This window comes from Lissotriton vulgaris, unplaced genomic scaffold, assembly GCF_964263255.1.
Source record: "Lissotriton vulgaris unplaced genomic scaffold, aLisVul1.2 SCAFFOLD_293, whole genome shotgun sequence".
In the NCBI taxonomy this organism is placed as follows: domain Eukaryota; kingdom Metazoa; phylum Chordata; class Amphibia; order Caudata; family Salamandridae; genus Lissotriton; species Lissotriton vulgaris.
In genome coordinates this window covers 976,587-993,566 of record NW_028254211.1, presented here as the reverse complement: position 1 = coordinate 993,566, position 16,980 = coordinate 976,587, and the positions used below count along the sequence as shown (strand labels likewise).

General features: G+C 45.9%; 1 protein-coding gene across 1 annotated transcript in view; it reads left to right on the top strand.

The window, feature by feature from the left end:
- The window catches only part of LOC147659640 (von Willebrand factor A domain-containing protein 8-like), a gene marked incomplete at its 5' end in the record, with an annotated part of 1,204,277 nt that overhangs the window by 886,348 nt on the left and 300,949 nt on the right, over window positions 1–16,980 (top strand). The gene's annotated exons all lie outside the window — the stretch shown is intronic.

Sequence of the window (16,980 nt, the reverse complement as noted above, 5' to 3'; positions counted from 1 at the left end):
TTACTTTTAGTTGCATGGGGATGGCAATGATATTAACATAAAAATAGTATCTCCTGTTTTCCCATATGCATACACTTGTACTTTAAACAAGCCTTTCACCGTAACACGGCGGGCAGGGGAGGGGGCGGAGAGGGGAGAGGTGCGACACGGCAGGCAGGCAGGGGAGTAGAGTAGGAGGAGGAGGGGGGAGGAGAGTAGGGGAGGCACGGCCTAGCGGCAGGCAGGCAGGGGAGGAGAGGAGGAGAGGGGAGGAGAGTAGGGGAGGCACGGCCTAGCGGCCGTGCAATCAAGTAGTGAGGGGGCGGAGCTGGGGGAGGCTGTGAGAGAGAGTAGGCAAGGCAGGCGGCTGGGGGCGTTAATAAAGCATAGCCACACGGCGCTTGTGAAAGGGTGCCGCGCTGATAGAGCTCACACATCCAGTGTTCCCGGAGACCAGTCATCAACGTCCGGGGCAGCTGCGAGGAGCAGGGCAGGCACAGACAGCAGTGAAACAAGGGAGAGCACAAACTAGAAGCCATGTTGACGTAAAAGTAACGCAGCGCGGCCGAATGAAATTTCAAGTCGGGTGGGGGGCGGGAGAGAAGGGAAGTGAGCGAGTGGGAGGGAAGCGCTGGTGAAGCGTCGCCCTACAAGAGCCTAGTTGGGGCGGGAAGGGGAGGAGTAACGCAGCGCGGCCGAATGAAATTTCAAGTCGGGTGGGGGGCGGGAGAGAAGGGAAGTGAGCGAGTGGGAGGGAAGCGCTGGTGAAGCGTCGCCCTACAAGAGCCTGGTTGGGGCGGGAAGGGGAGGAGTAACGCAGCGCGGCCGAATGAAATTTCAAGTCGGGTGGGGGGCGGGAGAGAAGGGAAGTGAGCGAGTGGGAGGGAAGCGCTGGTGAAGCGTCGCCCTACAAGAGCCTGGTTGGGGCGGGAATGGGAGGAGTAACGCAGCGCGGCCGAATGAAATTTCAAGTCGGGTGGGGGGCGGGAGAGAAGGGAAGTGAGCGAGTGGGAGGGAAGCGCTGGTGAAGCGTCGCCCTACAAGAGCCTGGTTGGGGCGGGAAGGGGAGGGGGCGGAGCGGGTAAACAAAGACGGACGTGCACGCGCTTTTAAGCTCAATGTGCATGCGCATTGAGCTTAAAAGTCACGGGCACTGCAAGGAATCGCCACGATTCCTTGCAGTGTGGATAAAGAGCGGATAAGTGCCAATACTCTCGCCTTGCTCGATGCGCATGCGCATCGACAGGCGAGACCTAAAAACGCTTCACTTGTCAAACCCCTCTCCATGACAGCCGTACCCCATCTTGAGGACATGGTTATTATTCGTACTCTTTGGCAACGCCGCATTCACGCAGACTGTCAGACACAACCAACGCTGCTTGCGTACCCACTTGTCTGGTTGTGATTGGAGGTGCTTTCTGCATCATGGCCGAGCTCAAAGTCAGGGGCCTGGTTGGTGACGTCACCCTTTCTGCTTAAGACAACCTATTAAAGATATTACAAATAATTGTAACATTTGACTAGAGTGCCAAACTGCATCTTACCTCAGTATACAGAACAGTCAAGTTTGCAGTCCTGTTTACGAAAATGAGGTTTAAACAGTATTGAATCGTAGCCTTCCAAAAGCACGCGCCATGGTTGTCATGTTTGTGGCGAGTAGGGCTTGGCCGCACCAGTTAGCATGAACCTATAACAGGCCAATCACTGAAGACATGGACGGAACACGATGTTAAAGTGCTCCTCTTCAAGCTGAAAGCTAGCCTGACTTTCATTGATACCAAAATCATAGTGGAACAAGCATTGACAATGCCACTAGTTCTGGCTTATAAAAAATGCATTGTTAACCCAAACCTAACATTTTCTGTATGTTAATGACTGCCTTCCTCCGATCTGTGCTGCTGCCTGAGAACAAACCATCTGTTTTCTAGTTATCTAAGATACTTTCATAGCATCACATTTTCATGTGTGTGCCCTTGAAAGCTCAACCTTAGCTGTATAAATAAAATTATCACAGTTGTGTGGAGGTCAAGCACCTTTTTGTGGAAACACACAACTTAGGCCCAGTTAAAATGTACTCCTGGCTCCCAGCATGTGGGCGGAGCCAAAGTCCATCCCTAGTGATGCTCACAGAATTGTCTAGCCGCTTCTGCACCGTCAAACCAGGCCTTAAAAATGAAGACTTAGAAGCAAGGTCAAGAAGAAATAGTCTCAGAATGGTCGATTTCTTTCATCAAGATCCAGTGTGAAAAGAAAAATCTCTGGTAGAAATGGAGAGCATTCACACGTTTGCTGTCGTTTCTTGTCTTGCCGATCACCATTACCATAAGGTGTGTGCTGCAAGTGATACACGTACAGGCAGAGGAAGCTAGTTGTTTGGCCAGGTGATCAGAATTGTTGCTAAGAATAGATATGTAAATGATGTTGAGTGACTTACTTCTGGTGTACGCCAGGCAAGTTAGCCAGTGTGGGCTAGGGGTGCCAGAAGTTGTGAATTCGGCAGATTTGCATATGTGTGTAGTTTTCTTTTAAACTTCAGAAGCTTTGTGAAGAACAAAGTTTGCAAAGTTTTAAAAAAGAGGAGCTCTCGTGACTTTTGTAGCAGCAAGAATCTCTTCCTATAGGAGTTGGAGTCCTTTCACAACCCCTGAACGGAGCCTTAACCTGGCACCCCTGGCACCCCTTTTCCCTCCCGCCACATATAAGGTGCCACCTGTGCACGCGCTGCCAACCCCTGCTCTCCGCACCATCCCTAAGTGACAGCGGGCGCCCACTCCCTCTGTAGTCAGCTCCCCTCACTGTCCCCTGATGATCATGAGGACCATTCCTGCAGCTATTTCCCAGCACAGGATATCCCGGCAGGAAGCTGTCAATATTAGCGAGCTTGGTGCATTAATATTTACTACAGTTGAGATGAAGAACCCACTTTGCAAGGGTGAAGTTTTCTAACTTTTAAGGTGAGGTATAGAACTTAACATGACCCAGTGTGGAGGGCGACGTATTTGAACCTGCGCTGGCCAATGATCCCACAACCAAGAGGACATCTGAATCAAAAGTGGCTTATTGAGCAGTGTGAATTAGGATCAGGGTTTGCACCCATCATATATATGACCAAAGCAGGCATTGTAGAGTGGAATGGAAGGCTCGACCCTGCATCAAAGACTGGTTTTGGTGACAAGACTAGGGAATTTAAAAAAAACATTTTTTTCAAGGCATTTGTAGAGGTTGGCGTTGATGGCGAAGGCAGGTGAAAAATGGTTGATCTGCATGTAGTTGATATTCATTGATGTGTGCCATCGTTGACGAGAATGAACTCCGTCTTGCTAGGATTTATTTGAGATGGATGGAGACATCTGGGGTTGGATGGTGTCCAGCAATTACTTGGGTGCCTGCTGTCCAGTTGCCGACCAAACATTGAGGCACAGTTGCGTGTCATCACCATACTGATGTTGATTCATGCGTTTTTAGGCCAGTTATTTCCATAAAGGTTCTAAATAGAAATTAAATATCGCTTTGGCAAGAACGAAGCCTTAACTTTTCTTTTCTGATTGACAAATAGGCTGTCCACTTGAATGTATTGATGTCTACTGGCTAGGAAAAAACCCACCTAGTTGAGGACTGTTTTGGAGATGCCATGCCTGCACGGAGGCTGTCATGTTGACCCTGATGATAGTTTGTATTGATGGCACTAAGACATCAAAGGGACCAGAAGGGAAAATGCACTTTTCTCTGTGCATTGGAGGGCATCATTGTTGACAAGCAGTGCTGCTGTTTCAGTCCTGCAACATGGACAAAACCATGATTGGTTGGCTCATAGCACAACGCAACGGTCAAAGCGCTTCTTAAGTTGTACTGCCACAAGTCTTTCAACCGCTGTACCAATAATGTGTTTTTAAAAATTGGTTCTGTAACAAATTAGGCCTTCAGCTTACTCATCACCGTCAAAACGGAATCTCCTTGATATACCGTCAAAGCACATCTTGTCCAGAGCTCGCGATGCTTGAACTCATGGTAACCAGTGACCTTCAGCTTGAAGACCACCTTTCAGCCTCTCTCTCTTTGGACTGAAGAGTAAGTAAGCATTGGTTTGATAGAGTGAGGATGTTATTGCTAAACCAAGTTGTTATGTACCCTAGTAAAATCAAAGCACCTGATTATGAGCTTTGTAGTCTGTAGGAAATCTTCACCTAACAACACTACAATGCAGTGTTTTTTAAGATGGCCGCAACATTCTATTTCTGATTCTATCCCAGACATTTACTTTTAGTTTTATTGTTTACTATGACCTAATTTTTGTGTGGAGATAATGGTATTTCGTCCTACATGAAGGAGTGGTCAGTAGCTAGTTTTCACTGGCTTACTTGAACCCTCTCCCCCTTTGCTTCATCGGTACTGTAGGTTCTGTCATGTTCTGTTTGATCAGCCTCCCTTCGAAGAACCATTGATAGGGCACCCCGGCTTTCGCTGGTTCTGGAGTAATCAGAAGGACTCCTCAGTGGATGTCTGAAGTCATCATTATCTTATTAAAAATATTGTGTTTCTCTGTATAGGAAACTACGCAAATATGAAGGGAGGTGAGGTCAGCGTCTAGTAGAAAGCGCTTGAATGTCAAAGTGGTTTGAGCACATTTATTTTATTTTTATTTTTAAAAGTTTTGTATAGCGCGAACAAGACTCCGAAGGGTATCAGAGTGCTTCACATTAATGGGAAGGAGAAACAAAGTAGGGGAACGTTGGGGTAAGGGAGGCTAACATGTTACGCTAGTATAATTGTACATAAATGTGAGCAAAAAAAAAATTAAATTAAAAACTGTAAGGCACAACGTTACATAATAGGTAAGGCAATGAATCAAAGACATTAAAAATTGATAATTTAAAAAAAAACTGTCAAATCATATACCACACTACACAGAGAATGCTGAAACAGGACCAAGATACAGATAGTATGATGGCAAGAATTTGGTAAGTATTGAAAATAAGCAATGGCGGCTGCTATTATTGACAAGTGATAGGTCAGAGTGTGTGTGATCTGGGGGTTTATAACAAAACAATAAAATAAAAAAGTACTTACCTGCCACTGCTGCCTGCCATCTCACTGTTCTTCTGCTCCGGTCACGGCTCCAGATTCCCCACGGGATGGTGCACACTGCGCAGGCTCCCAGACGACAATCAAGATGCTGCTCTTATGCTATTTACCAGCATGAGAGCAGCGCCGTGATTGGCCTGAGCGGGTTAGTTTAATGCTCGGCTCTACGCCTTGGAGCCTGTGTCTCTTTTCCATCCGGCTGTGCAGCACAGCTCGGATGGAGAGATCTAAGTGCGCATATCAGTTTAACCGTTCTTCGACAGCCAGCCAAACCGACATGCGCACTTACAGTGCACACTACTCCTGCTATCATCATGGCCCGCCCTAGACTTGGCTGACTCTTGCGCCATAAGAAAATGAAATGATAGTAAAAAGTTTTATTATCATTTTATTTTTCTCGTTTTTCTCAGCTGTTTCTCAGCAGGGGGGGGGGGTGGGGGCGACGTTCCTCCACCATAACAGTGGATCCGCTGCAGACAATAGGCCAGTGTTTGAGATGCCTATAATATAATATAGGCTGGTTTATGAAATGCTGTGGAATAAGTAAGCATCTCAATTCCTCTTGTTGCCAGAAGCTCATGTATTTGAGATGAGAAGACGGACAAACAGTCCCATGGTGGAAGTTCATTTCTAACATTTCTGTGTTGACCCCCACCTCATGACTTCAATTCCGAGGCTGTCTGACTGAATTTAAGCATTGTGCGCGCCACTGAAATGTGCAGCACGCCAGAGAGCCTCAAAAACCCCCATTGACTTGCACTGCGCTAGAGATGGAAAAAAGGCGCACACAGGTTCAATCCCAGCTGGCAAGGGTCCGAACATCTGAATGTTCACTCAAAGCCTTCGATTGTTCCCGTTATTCAACAGCACAGCCAGAGTTTGGCAGATGCACGAAGCCTGCGTGTTAAGCGTGCACAAGGTCGCACGGTGCTCTGTCATACAGCGCCATAGTGTAAGGCCCCTTTTCTGCTGCTTTTATTTAGTCCGACAAAGCAATTTACTGTTGGGTATCCATGGGGAAGCAACAATCCCCAAAACACTAGGCCCTTTAAACCACAGAGAAACATTTCCGCTTGAGGTTTTGTGTTGCTTCATTCCGATGTAATAAGAAGCTAAATTAAGTTAAATTCTCAATGTTTATGACCATTTGTGGTTTAGACTCTAATATATCTAAAGAAAGAAAAAAACACTTTAAAGGGCGAATTGCAAGTGACCTTGTATTAAGACACAGTAATAGCAAACATGTTATTACCAATGTTGAGTCCGAGTTATAATCTCTGGAATGGGGAATACCATGATGAAAGCATTGGTACCACACTGTTTTCAGCATTTTTTTTAAAGGCTTTACCTACGAGGCAATACTTGCTCTCTATTGAGAGACATATTGTGGACTTACCAAGAACATACAGGGGTTTGCAGACCGCCTGATGCTTACCATCGGTTGGTTTTCCGGTCACTCTTATTTCCCTGCTTCCTATACGTTCCCAGTTTTCAATCTTGCGTTTCTCCCTCCGATGCAGCATTGCCTCCTAAACATCACTTTTTGATTGAAGGACTTCTGTGCTTCCACTGCTTGCCTTCCGAGCACAGCTCTTTTTTCTCTTCGGTTAAGTAGCCCATTGGAGTGCATGTTTTTCTAGTGGCCTCCCTTCTGCATTCCTCCTCCCTTCTGTTTATGATGGCTACTTCTATCCACAGATTTCTCACCTTTAGAATTTCTCACAGTCGCCAGAGTGGGTCCAGAAAACTCTAAAGTAGTGCTCCTGAGCACCAGTAGGTGGCGCTTTGCAGCTCCACGTTGACGCTGTTAATCTCTGGAAGAGACGTCAACGCCGTGCATAAGCGACACCCATGTGCACTGTCATCAGTTTCTTTCTTTCTGCACCTTTAGCCCTGGATCCGGAGCTCCCTCCCTCCTTCTTTTCTCTGTTAACAGATGTTTCTCCAGCATATTTTCTGGTGTGCAAGAGGTGTCACTCCATAAAATGACAGGCATTAAACATTATAGGGACTGCTGCAAAGATGTGGGTGACAGTTCACCACGGGTCGTGCCTTTGGTGCTTAGGTTGTTCACACTACTCCAAGGCCTGCGACGACCTTACCCAGGTGAACCCTAAGGCCATCCGAGAGCTTGAACCTGAAGGATCTGAAGGGCATCCTAGTATGGTTACCACTTGCGGGTTCTCCCTCAGTGCCATCTGGGTCCCTTGAACCTGTTTCTGGTTCCGTGCCGTCATTATGAGCGACGCCAAAATGTGCACCAGTTCCTTGAGTGACGACATTGGCACCAACACCACTGGCGCCCAAGGAATACCCACAACCCATCTCAGTGTCCAACTCTGAGCCGACATCCTCTCAGCCGAAGTCAGGTCCAGATCTTGATATGCCACATCCTCTACTCCTGAATCCATCTGACTCGGACGCGACTCCCTTGCCGTGCAGTCGCACACAGACATTACACCAACTTTTTGCCTCATACTTTCATCAGAACCAGCCTTATGAAAATGACAGTGGTGGGAATGGAGAATGATTTGCTGTGTCCTGTGATGAGGATAATGGCAACTGTTACATGTACCGGCGGAATGGCATTGGACACCCCAATAACTCCTTGTCAACTTACTTATTAATGTATACTGAGGTAAATGGCCGCCAAGGGGATCATTTAGTAAATTAAACCAGTGTAACATAGTTTTGTATGAGACTAGACTAAGGAGTATGAGTAACCATATATTTTGGCCATCAGATAGGCGAATTAAATCAATAAAACAATATTCACATATAGAAGAGTAGAACAATAGGCATACAAATGAAGAGAAGTTTAATGAATAAACTGCATAATCAACTCAAAAAATGAGTTAATCAGTAAGGAGTACATATTCTAGCAAGCACCATACACTTGTCAAACATACGAAGAGAACTTGAGGATGAATCCGGCTTAAATTTTACACGTGTGTGGCGATCCACTTTTGTTAGAAAGCGTTAATAGTCAATTGAATAAAGCACATCCGTTATAGATGCTTTTGCAATGCTGCTTTAATTAAGACAAGAAGTGCAAAACCTGTTGATGCTTCCATCTCTTTTATACTGAATTAAGGAGACCAGCCTCAGGACTGGATTGCATAGGATATGAATAACTAATACTTCTAAGTCATAGGGAAATAATATTTACTCCTAGTCTTAAACTTAATGAAACTTAAATTGTGGGAAAACACTGCAAACTTGAGCAGCACCCGTGCATCACACAGCAACATAAATGCAGTGTTCACACTGCGAAAGTGTTTTTTTTTTTACTGAAGAGCGTGGGGTTGGTGGAGAGATTTGATAAGTCTTCAATGTTTCTGGACATGCACGCCCTGTTGTATGCAGAAAACGTACGATTTAGTTAATGGGTCATCTTGTAGTAAAAGATAGGCAGCCATGATCGAAGGTGAGCACGGATTGCGTGATCTCATTGAGAAACAGTTGCCAAACACATTACCAAGAGAAGTGAACATACTTGTAATAACGGGATAAGGGTACCATTGTTTTTCTTTATTAAGTAGCATTGATCGAAGTAATTGCATCAGTGACAGCCAACTAAGAGTGGCGAATGATGATTGAAAAAATGCTGCACATTTGTGAGGAGAAGGTTCATTATAAAAGAGGGTCTGAAATAGGGTTACATAAATAACAAGGTGTATCGGTCTAAGAAGACAAAAAAGTGTATATATTACCCAGTGGCAGTCACGTCTGGGTAGTTATAGTTAGGATCATGTTTCCCTAAGAAATTCATTTTTTTGTGTTGCTAATAACTTTTGTGCCGTTAGGCAAATCACAAGAAAACTTTCAACAAGGTGCTCTTTTGCATTGTTTGCGCATGGAAATTTTCAGGGTGATCCGTCAAGCGAGGGCAGAGAAAAACAAGCATTTACAATGCAATGGTTTTGCCTTTGTTAAAGTTAGAGCTATTGGCATTGCTCTTGACATTATTTTTATTTATGTTTTTTTTTAACATAAATGGCATTGTCATTTACAATAGCAAATTCAACCACTCATCTAACCCATCTGAACAGCCAGCCACTGATCCACCCGCTCATCTATCTACGCATGCGCTTGCCAATCTCTTCATTCACCCACTGAGGTTCCGTGACGATTGTAAGTGGTGTTTTCGACTCGCACGAACATGGTCGAGTCAGGTATCTATGAACCGCAAATGGCGAGTTTAGTGGGTGTGTGCAGATTCGCTGTGCTAACACAAACCGTTCGTCTGTTTCGTGGGCTTATACATCTGTACCCACGGGTTCCATCTTAGATATGGCATCCATTTTGTCTCTTGCCCTCAAGTAGCCAGCGAACGGACGCTGTCCGCTTCGCGACCCTGGGATTCCCAAGACTCTTGCGGAAGACACGTTTCCTTTGAAAGTGTCTTTATGATGAGGGGGATGATACTGTAAGGTAGATGGCCCCGCTCGAGGCTCATCTTGCCGTGCCGGACTATTGTCTCAGCCGTGCATCTCATTAGGCACGTCCCTTTGATGCCTGTAGCTCGTGTTTCCCGATACCACCCCTTTTACACCCTTTCCGATCTCCCCACTGTATCTGCCTTCCTCTACACCTGTTCTTGTTCCTTCTTCGATCTGTTAACTGCCGATTGGAATGTGCAAATGGTGGGAAGATGGGTTTTTACAGTTGGGAACCGCCAAATGTTTCTGTACTTATGTTCCGGACCTTGAATGCATCAAAGCGACCCCTCTCGGGGATAATTATGGGAACCAAGTTGTAAACCTTTGTGTACCATGTTAACCTATGAGAGAAACGTGTATAAAAAGGAGCGATCCACAGTACCAAATTGAAGCAGTCTCTCAGAACCTACACTTGTTGTACTTCTTGTGACTTCTGTGTTCCCTGCAGTAAATAAACCTCGAATCTTTGACGCCGAAGGAAGTGTCCCGTGTCTCTGTCATTTGTACGCCGGAACAGGTAACCCACGAAGGTTTCAGGTGTTGTCCCCTGGCACCGCTGGGTCTTAAATAACCCAGTCCTTCACCACCCAGCTGCTCACTTGTCCATTCCGGTACCCACTCATCTATCAAAGCAGGCGCCCGCCGACCTCATCATACATCCGCTCCCTCGTCCCTCCCTCCAGCTGCCCACCTACTCATCCATCCACTCATCTTTCCACCTATTCATCCATCCGCTCACACATCCATCCGCCCACTCATCAATCTGCTCATCCTTCCACCCACCCATCCGCCCGCTCATCCTTCCACCTACTCATCCATCCACTCATCCTTCCACCTACTCATCCATCCATCCACCCACTCATCCATCCGCTCATCCTTCCACCTACTCATCCATCCGCTCATTCATCCATCCGCCCACTCATCCATCCGCCCACTCATCCATCCGCCCACTCATCCATTCGCCCACTCATCCATCCGCTCATCCTTCCACCTACTCATCCATCCGCTCATCCTTCCACCACCTCATCCATCCGCTCATCCTTCCACCTACTCATCCATCTACTCATCCTTCCACCTACTCATCCATCCGCTCACACATCCATCCGCCCACTCATCAATCTGCTCATCCTTCCACCTGCTCATCCATCCTCTCACTCATCCATCCGCTCATCCTTCCACCCACGCATCCATCCGCTCATCCTTCCACCTACTCATCCATCCACCCACTCATCCTTCCACCTACTCCTCCATCCACCTACTCATCCTTCCACCCACTCATCCTTCCACCCACTCATCCTTCCACCCACATAGCTGCCAAGGTTTCAGATTGCTTTGTGTGACATTTTCAGAATTGTGCTTTAATTATGAGTGACATTTAATGACTACGAGTGACACTTTCTCACGAACAAAATCAAGCAATGAAAATGAGGGAAATAGGTATAGGCTGAATAAATAAGACTTTACGCAAATGAGTACAGCGTCTTGTTAACAAAACTGTAAATATCACAATCGAACTGCACTTTAACACTTGAAATCATTAACCTCGAGCAGCCGCCCCTGTTGGCGTGCCGCTACCTGCCCAACCCCGTAGGCATCGGCACACATCAACATGACCCACCGGCTATCACAGAGGCTTTGCTGACAGACTTTGGCGACACCACTGGCACAGAAAATAATTGGACGGGCAGCGGCACCACTCAAAGTCACAGAATCCATCAGTACTGTGACCCCGACCGTCTCAACAGGAGTTTGTGGGCTTAATGTCACTTAAGTCAGAGAGTAACTTCAGAATAGGTATAGGCTGAATAAATAAGACTTTACGCAAATGAGTACAGCGTCTTGTTAACAAAACTGTAAATATCACAATCGAACTGCACTTGAACACTATTGAAATCATTAACCCCGAGCGGCCGCCCCTGTTGGCGCGCCGCTCCCTGCCCAACCCCGCAGGCATCGGCACACATCAACATGACCCACCGGCTATCAGAGAGGCTTTGCTGACAGACTTTGGCGACACCACTGGCACAGAAAATAATGGGACGGGCAGCGGCACCACTCATAGTCACAGAATCCATCAGTACTGTGACCCCGACCGTCTCAACAGGAGTTTGTGGGCTTAATGTCACTTAAGTCAGAGAGTAACTTCAGCTGTAACAGGGCACATGTACCAGGGCACACTGTACCCTCTCACTCCTTAGTTGAACCAACAGCACGCATTTTATGTGCAGACTTCTTTCTGGCATCCTGACGCCCTCAGACATCCCGAAGACTCTACCCGCTAAACCCCGCAATGGAGCAGCACCGACAAAGGCAGCAGTTAGGGTTATAAGAAGCAACAATTTTTAAGTTAGGAGGGGCAAAGTTTACTAGTAATCCATTAGGGTAAGACACAGTTACCGCTTTCTTTCTTTGCGATGTGTTCCGACCACCGGCCGCTGCAATCGCCGATCACTGTGTGACGTGCAGCTCAGCTGTAACTGAATTAGGCGCGGTGCTGGTCCATTAGATTTTGACTGCACGCAGCAGCCCGGACCGGTGCGGGAAGCAGAAGGAGGCAGCGCTGCATGGGCCATGATTAAAGCGCCATCGCAAATTTGCCAGTAACAAACCCCCCCGCCTTTGGAAGCAGGACGTGACGGCCGGGGCGCCGCGTGAGACAGGAGCAGGAAGGCGGGTGCCCTCAATCCCAGACCAGATTCGGGGGCGTTGACGAGAAGAGGCTTTCGGCTGACGTAGCCAAAAGCCAAAAATTCTCGGGAACGCCCCAGAATCTGGCCCGAGATTGATGGACAGAGCCCTCTCCCAATGGCTAGCCTCCATTTATGGAGCTAGCCAATGGGAGGAGGGGGCGGATACCCGACCCCACACAGAAATCATAACGTGAAGGGACGGTGCAGGGAGAGGCTGAGGAGAGTGCATCAGTGAAGGGACAGTGCAGGGAGAGGCTGAGGAGAGAGTGCATCAGTGAAAGGATGGTGCAGGGAGAGGCTGAGGAGAGAGTGCAGCAGTGAAAGGATGGTGCAGTGAGAGACTGAGGAGAGTGCAACAGGGAAGAGACGGTATAGTGGAGCTGAGGAGAGAGTGAAGGGATGGTGCAGTAAGAGGCTGAGGAGAGTGCATCAGTGAAGCGATGGTACCGTGAGAGGCTAAGGAGAGAGTGCAGCAGTGAGTGATGGTGCAGTGGAGGAGTGAGGGCTGCAGCCTGGATGGGGGGGCTGAGCAGAGAGTGCAGCAGTGAAGCGATGGCGCAGGGAGAGGCTGAGGAGAGAGTGCAGAAGTAAAAGGACAGTGCAGTGTTAAAATAAAAATATGCCTTACCTCCAACATAAACTAAAATGAACATACATACCTGTCTGAACAACTCCGTGCACAGTGGTGCACATCGCTGAAGGGAATCGCCACGGGCCATGTTGAACCTAGAAAAGAGAGAATAAACATAAGATTAGCAAAAAAGAAAATGGCTTACCTCTGTTAGAAAACAGAGACAGAGAGTGAGGTAGTGAAAGAGAGTGAAAGTGACTTAGTGAGATAGAAATAGAGAGAGTGAGGTAGATAGAGTGAGACAGAGAGAGTGAGGTAGTGAAAGAGTGAGTTAGTGATGGAGAGTGATTTTTGGTGGTAGTGAGATAGAAACAATGAGTGATGTTGTGACATAGTGAGATAGAGAAGGACTGAGGTAGTGTAAGAGAGAGTGAAAGTGACTTAGTGAGATAGAAAGAGAGAGAGTGAGTTAGTGAGATAGAGAGTGACGTAGTGAGTTGGAGAGAGAGAGTGAACTTGTGAGCTAGTGAGATAGAGAGTGAGTCAGCGAGAGAGTGTTGTAGTTATTTTTTGAGTGAGTGTCTTGTGTTATAGTTAGGTAGTGAGAGTGATATGGAAATAGATAGAGTGATGTTATGGAGAGAGTTAGTGAGAGAGAGTGAGATAGTGTTATAGATATAATTTGAGTAGTGATGTAGTTATTTTTGTTTTGTGGGAGAGTGAAGTAGATATAGAGTGAGGTAGTGAGAGTGAGGTAGTGAAAGAATGAGGTAGTGAGGGTGAGAGTTGTTGTGCTGTATTGAGATAGAAACAGAGAGATGTTGTGAAGTAGTGAGCTAGAGAGAGAGTGAGGTAGTGTATGAGAGAGTGAAAGTGAGTTAGTGTATTTGAGAGAGAGAGGGAGAGAGAGAGAGTGAGGTAGTGAGATAGAGAGAGAATGAAGTAGTGAGTTAGAGAGAGAGTGAAGTTGTGTGGTAGTGAGAGAGTGATGTAGTGAACTTTAGAGAGAGTGTTGTGATATAGTGAGAGAGAGATAGTGAGATAGAAATAGAGTGAGGTAGTATATAGAGAGAGTGTGAGGTAGTGAGATAGAGAGAGAGTGAAGCAGTGAGTTAGAGAGAGAGAGAGAGAGAGAGAGAGAGAGAGAGTGAAGTTGTGAGGTAGTGAGAGAGTGTTGTAGTGAATTTTTGAGAGTCATGATATAGTGAGGCAGTGAGATAGTGATATAGTATATATATATAAAATCTTTATTCGGCTTGTTCACAGTGGAAAAACCATAAAAGTACACAAAATGTCAAACACAGTAAAAATACACATGTTACATATGTTTCTGATAAAATTCATTTCATAGTTAAAAAGAGAAAAGTTAATCAAAAATGTGCAAAGTACCGCTTATGCTCAAACTGTCAAGGTTTTTAGAGATTCTTTCTGTGTTTCATAATACACTTTAAAAAACTACTAATAAAATAACAGACATTTGATGTTTCCAACATTTGCAGTCTTAAAAGGGCAGGTCTGCACTGTCTCAATCCCCAGGATTTTAGTATCGGTAAAAGCCAGATCTTTCTGTGGGCTTGGTGGTATTTACAGAGCAGGATCACGTGCAAGTTCGACTGCATTGATATACCGTCACAAGGACAAGGCGGGAGTATAGCATCCCAACAGTTTTGTGACGGAAAAGTGACCATTCTAAAGAATATATTTAGCCTAAATCTTGTAATGAGCATTCTCTCGTAAGTTGGTATTTGAAGTTCTAAGTATGGGTGAATGACAAAGGCTACCTGGATCATGTTTGAATGGATCACTGCCGTTTTAGTGGAGTTGGATGCGAGTCTTAACGACTCCAAATGGGATAGTGCTTGGCGTTTAAGATCTTTTTTTGGAATGTCCGTTATAGATGTCGGGTCTGAATAGTAGTTCTCAAGGCCTAAATCAGTAAAAAAGTTCCTAACATATAAAAGCCACTTTATTTTTGCAGAGTTGTCCATATTCATTGAGTCTGTGATTATGGCTTGAGTCAGAGCGTTTTTATTTGATTTCCAGATGCGGCGCCACAACATCAGAGGTTCAATTTTAATTAAATCCTCTAAGTAGGGTATGGCTAATTCTAGGTGCATCGCGTAGATTGAGGTGCCTTTGGGGGTAGCTAGCAAGAATCTTAAGAAGGTGTTTTCCACCCTTTGAATAGAGCTGACATCAGTATACCCCCAGACACCTGCACCATATGTTGCTATTGCCTGGCATTTGGCGTTATAAATCTTAAGGAGCTCTACTGGTGGTCTCTTGCCTAATTTCTGAGAAAAAGTTATTAGTGCTGCAATTGATCTCCTAAATAAAAGTGCCCTTGTGCTCACTGCTTGCTTCCAACAGAGCTGGTCATCTATCATAACCCCCAAGTAGGGATAGTGGGGGGTAGGTTCAAGCTTTTGGTTATTGAGGACTATAGGATAGGTTCTTTTTTGGTGTCTGCCAACTGTCATTATGAACTTTTTTTTACGTTCACCTTTAAGTCTAAGTTGCCCATGAAGGACGTGTATCTGTTCACTGCTTTCTGGAGTTCTTTGGGTGTTCGTGCTAGGATGACGGCGTCATCCGCGTAGAGCAGGGCTGGGATCAGGCGGCGGTTTATGCGTGGGAGGTCCTGGGCCCCCCTCAACATCTCCTCCTCCAAACCGTTGGTGTAGAGTGAGAAGAGGAAGGGGGCCAGGACACATCCCTGCCTGACCCCACGCCCTACGCTAAACGGAGACGTCAACTCACCATTGACGCCGAAGCGTACTCTGGCTGTAGCCCCAGTGTAGAGCTCTTTGAGAAAATCTAAAAGGGGTGGATCTACTCCCAATTGCGCTAAGACCCTCCACAGCTTCCTGTGCGAAACGCAGTCGAAAGCTGCGGAGAGGTCGACAAAGACCATATATATCTTAGTAGGGGTGGCCTGTGTATATTTCCCCATTATTAGGGTAAGATTGAGGACCTGCTCTAGGGTACCAAAACCTTCTCGGAATCCGAATTGGATATCCGAAATTATGCCCCGGTCCTCGGTCCACTGCTGCAGGCGCTCTAAAATCACTCTCCCCACTACTTTCCCGAGCGAATCCAGCAGTGAGATAGGCCGGTAGCATTTTACATCTTGTCGGTCCCCCTTTTAGTTAGTGATGGAGAGTGATTTTTGGTGGTAGTGAGATAGAAACAATGAGTGATGTTGTGACATAGTGAGATAGAGAAGGACTGAGGTAGTGTAAGAGAGAGTGAAAGTGACTTAGTGAGATAGAAAGAGAGAGAGTGAGTTAGTGAGATAGAGAGTGACGTAGTGAGTTGGAGAGAGAGAGTGAACTTGTGAGCTAGTGAGATAGAGAGTGAGTCAGCGAGAGAGTGTTGTAGTTATTTTTTGAGTGAGTGTCTTGTGTTATAGTTAGGTAGTGAGAGTGATATGGAAATAGATAGAGTGATGTTATGGAGAGAGTTAGTGAGAGAGAGTGAGATAGTGTTATAGATATAATTTGAGTAGTGATGTAGTTATTTTTGTTTTGTGGGAGAGTGAAGTAGATATAGAGTGAGGTAGTGAGAGTGAGGTAGTGAAAGAATGAGGTAGTGAGGGTGAGAGTTGTTGTGCTGTATTGAGATAGAAACAGAGAGATGTTGTGAAGTAGTGAGCTAGAGAGAGAGTGAGGTAGTGTATGAGAGAGTGAAAGTGAGTTAGTGTATTTGAGAGAGAGAGGGAGAGAGAGAGAGTGAGGTAGTGAGATAGAGAGAGAATGAAGTAGTGAGTTAGAGAGAGAGTGAAGTTGTGTGGTAGTGAGAGAGTGATGTAGTGAACTTTAGAGAGAGTGTTGTGATATAGTGAGAGAGAGATAGTGAGATAGAAATAGAGTGAGGTAGTATATAGAGAGAGTGTGAGGTAGTGAGATAGAGAGAGAGTGAAGCAGTGAGTTAGAGAGAGAGAGAGAGAGAGAGAGAGTGAAGTTGTGAGGTAGTGAGAGAGTGTTGTAGTGAATTTTTGAGAGTCATGATATAGTGAGGCAGTGAGATAGTGATATAGTAATAGATAGAGTGAGGTAGTGATGTAGAGAGGGTGAGGTAGTGAGATAGAGAGAGTGACGTTGTGAAGTAGTGTGTTAGAGAGATAGTTACTGTGGTAGTGATATTGTGATGCTGTGAGAAAGAGAGAGTTGAGTAGTGAGGTAGAGATTGAGGTAGAGAGAGAGTGAATGAGAGT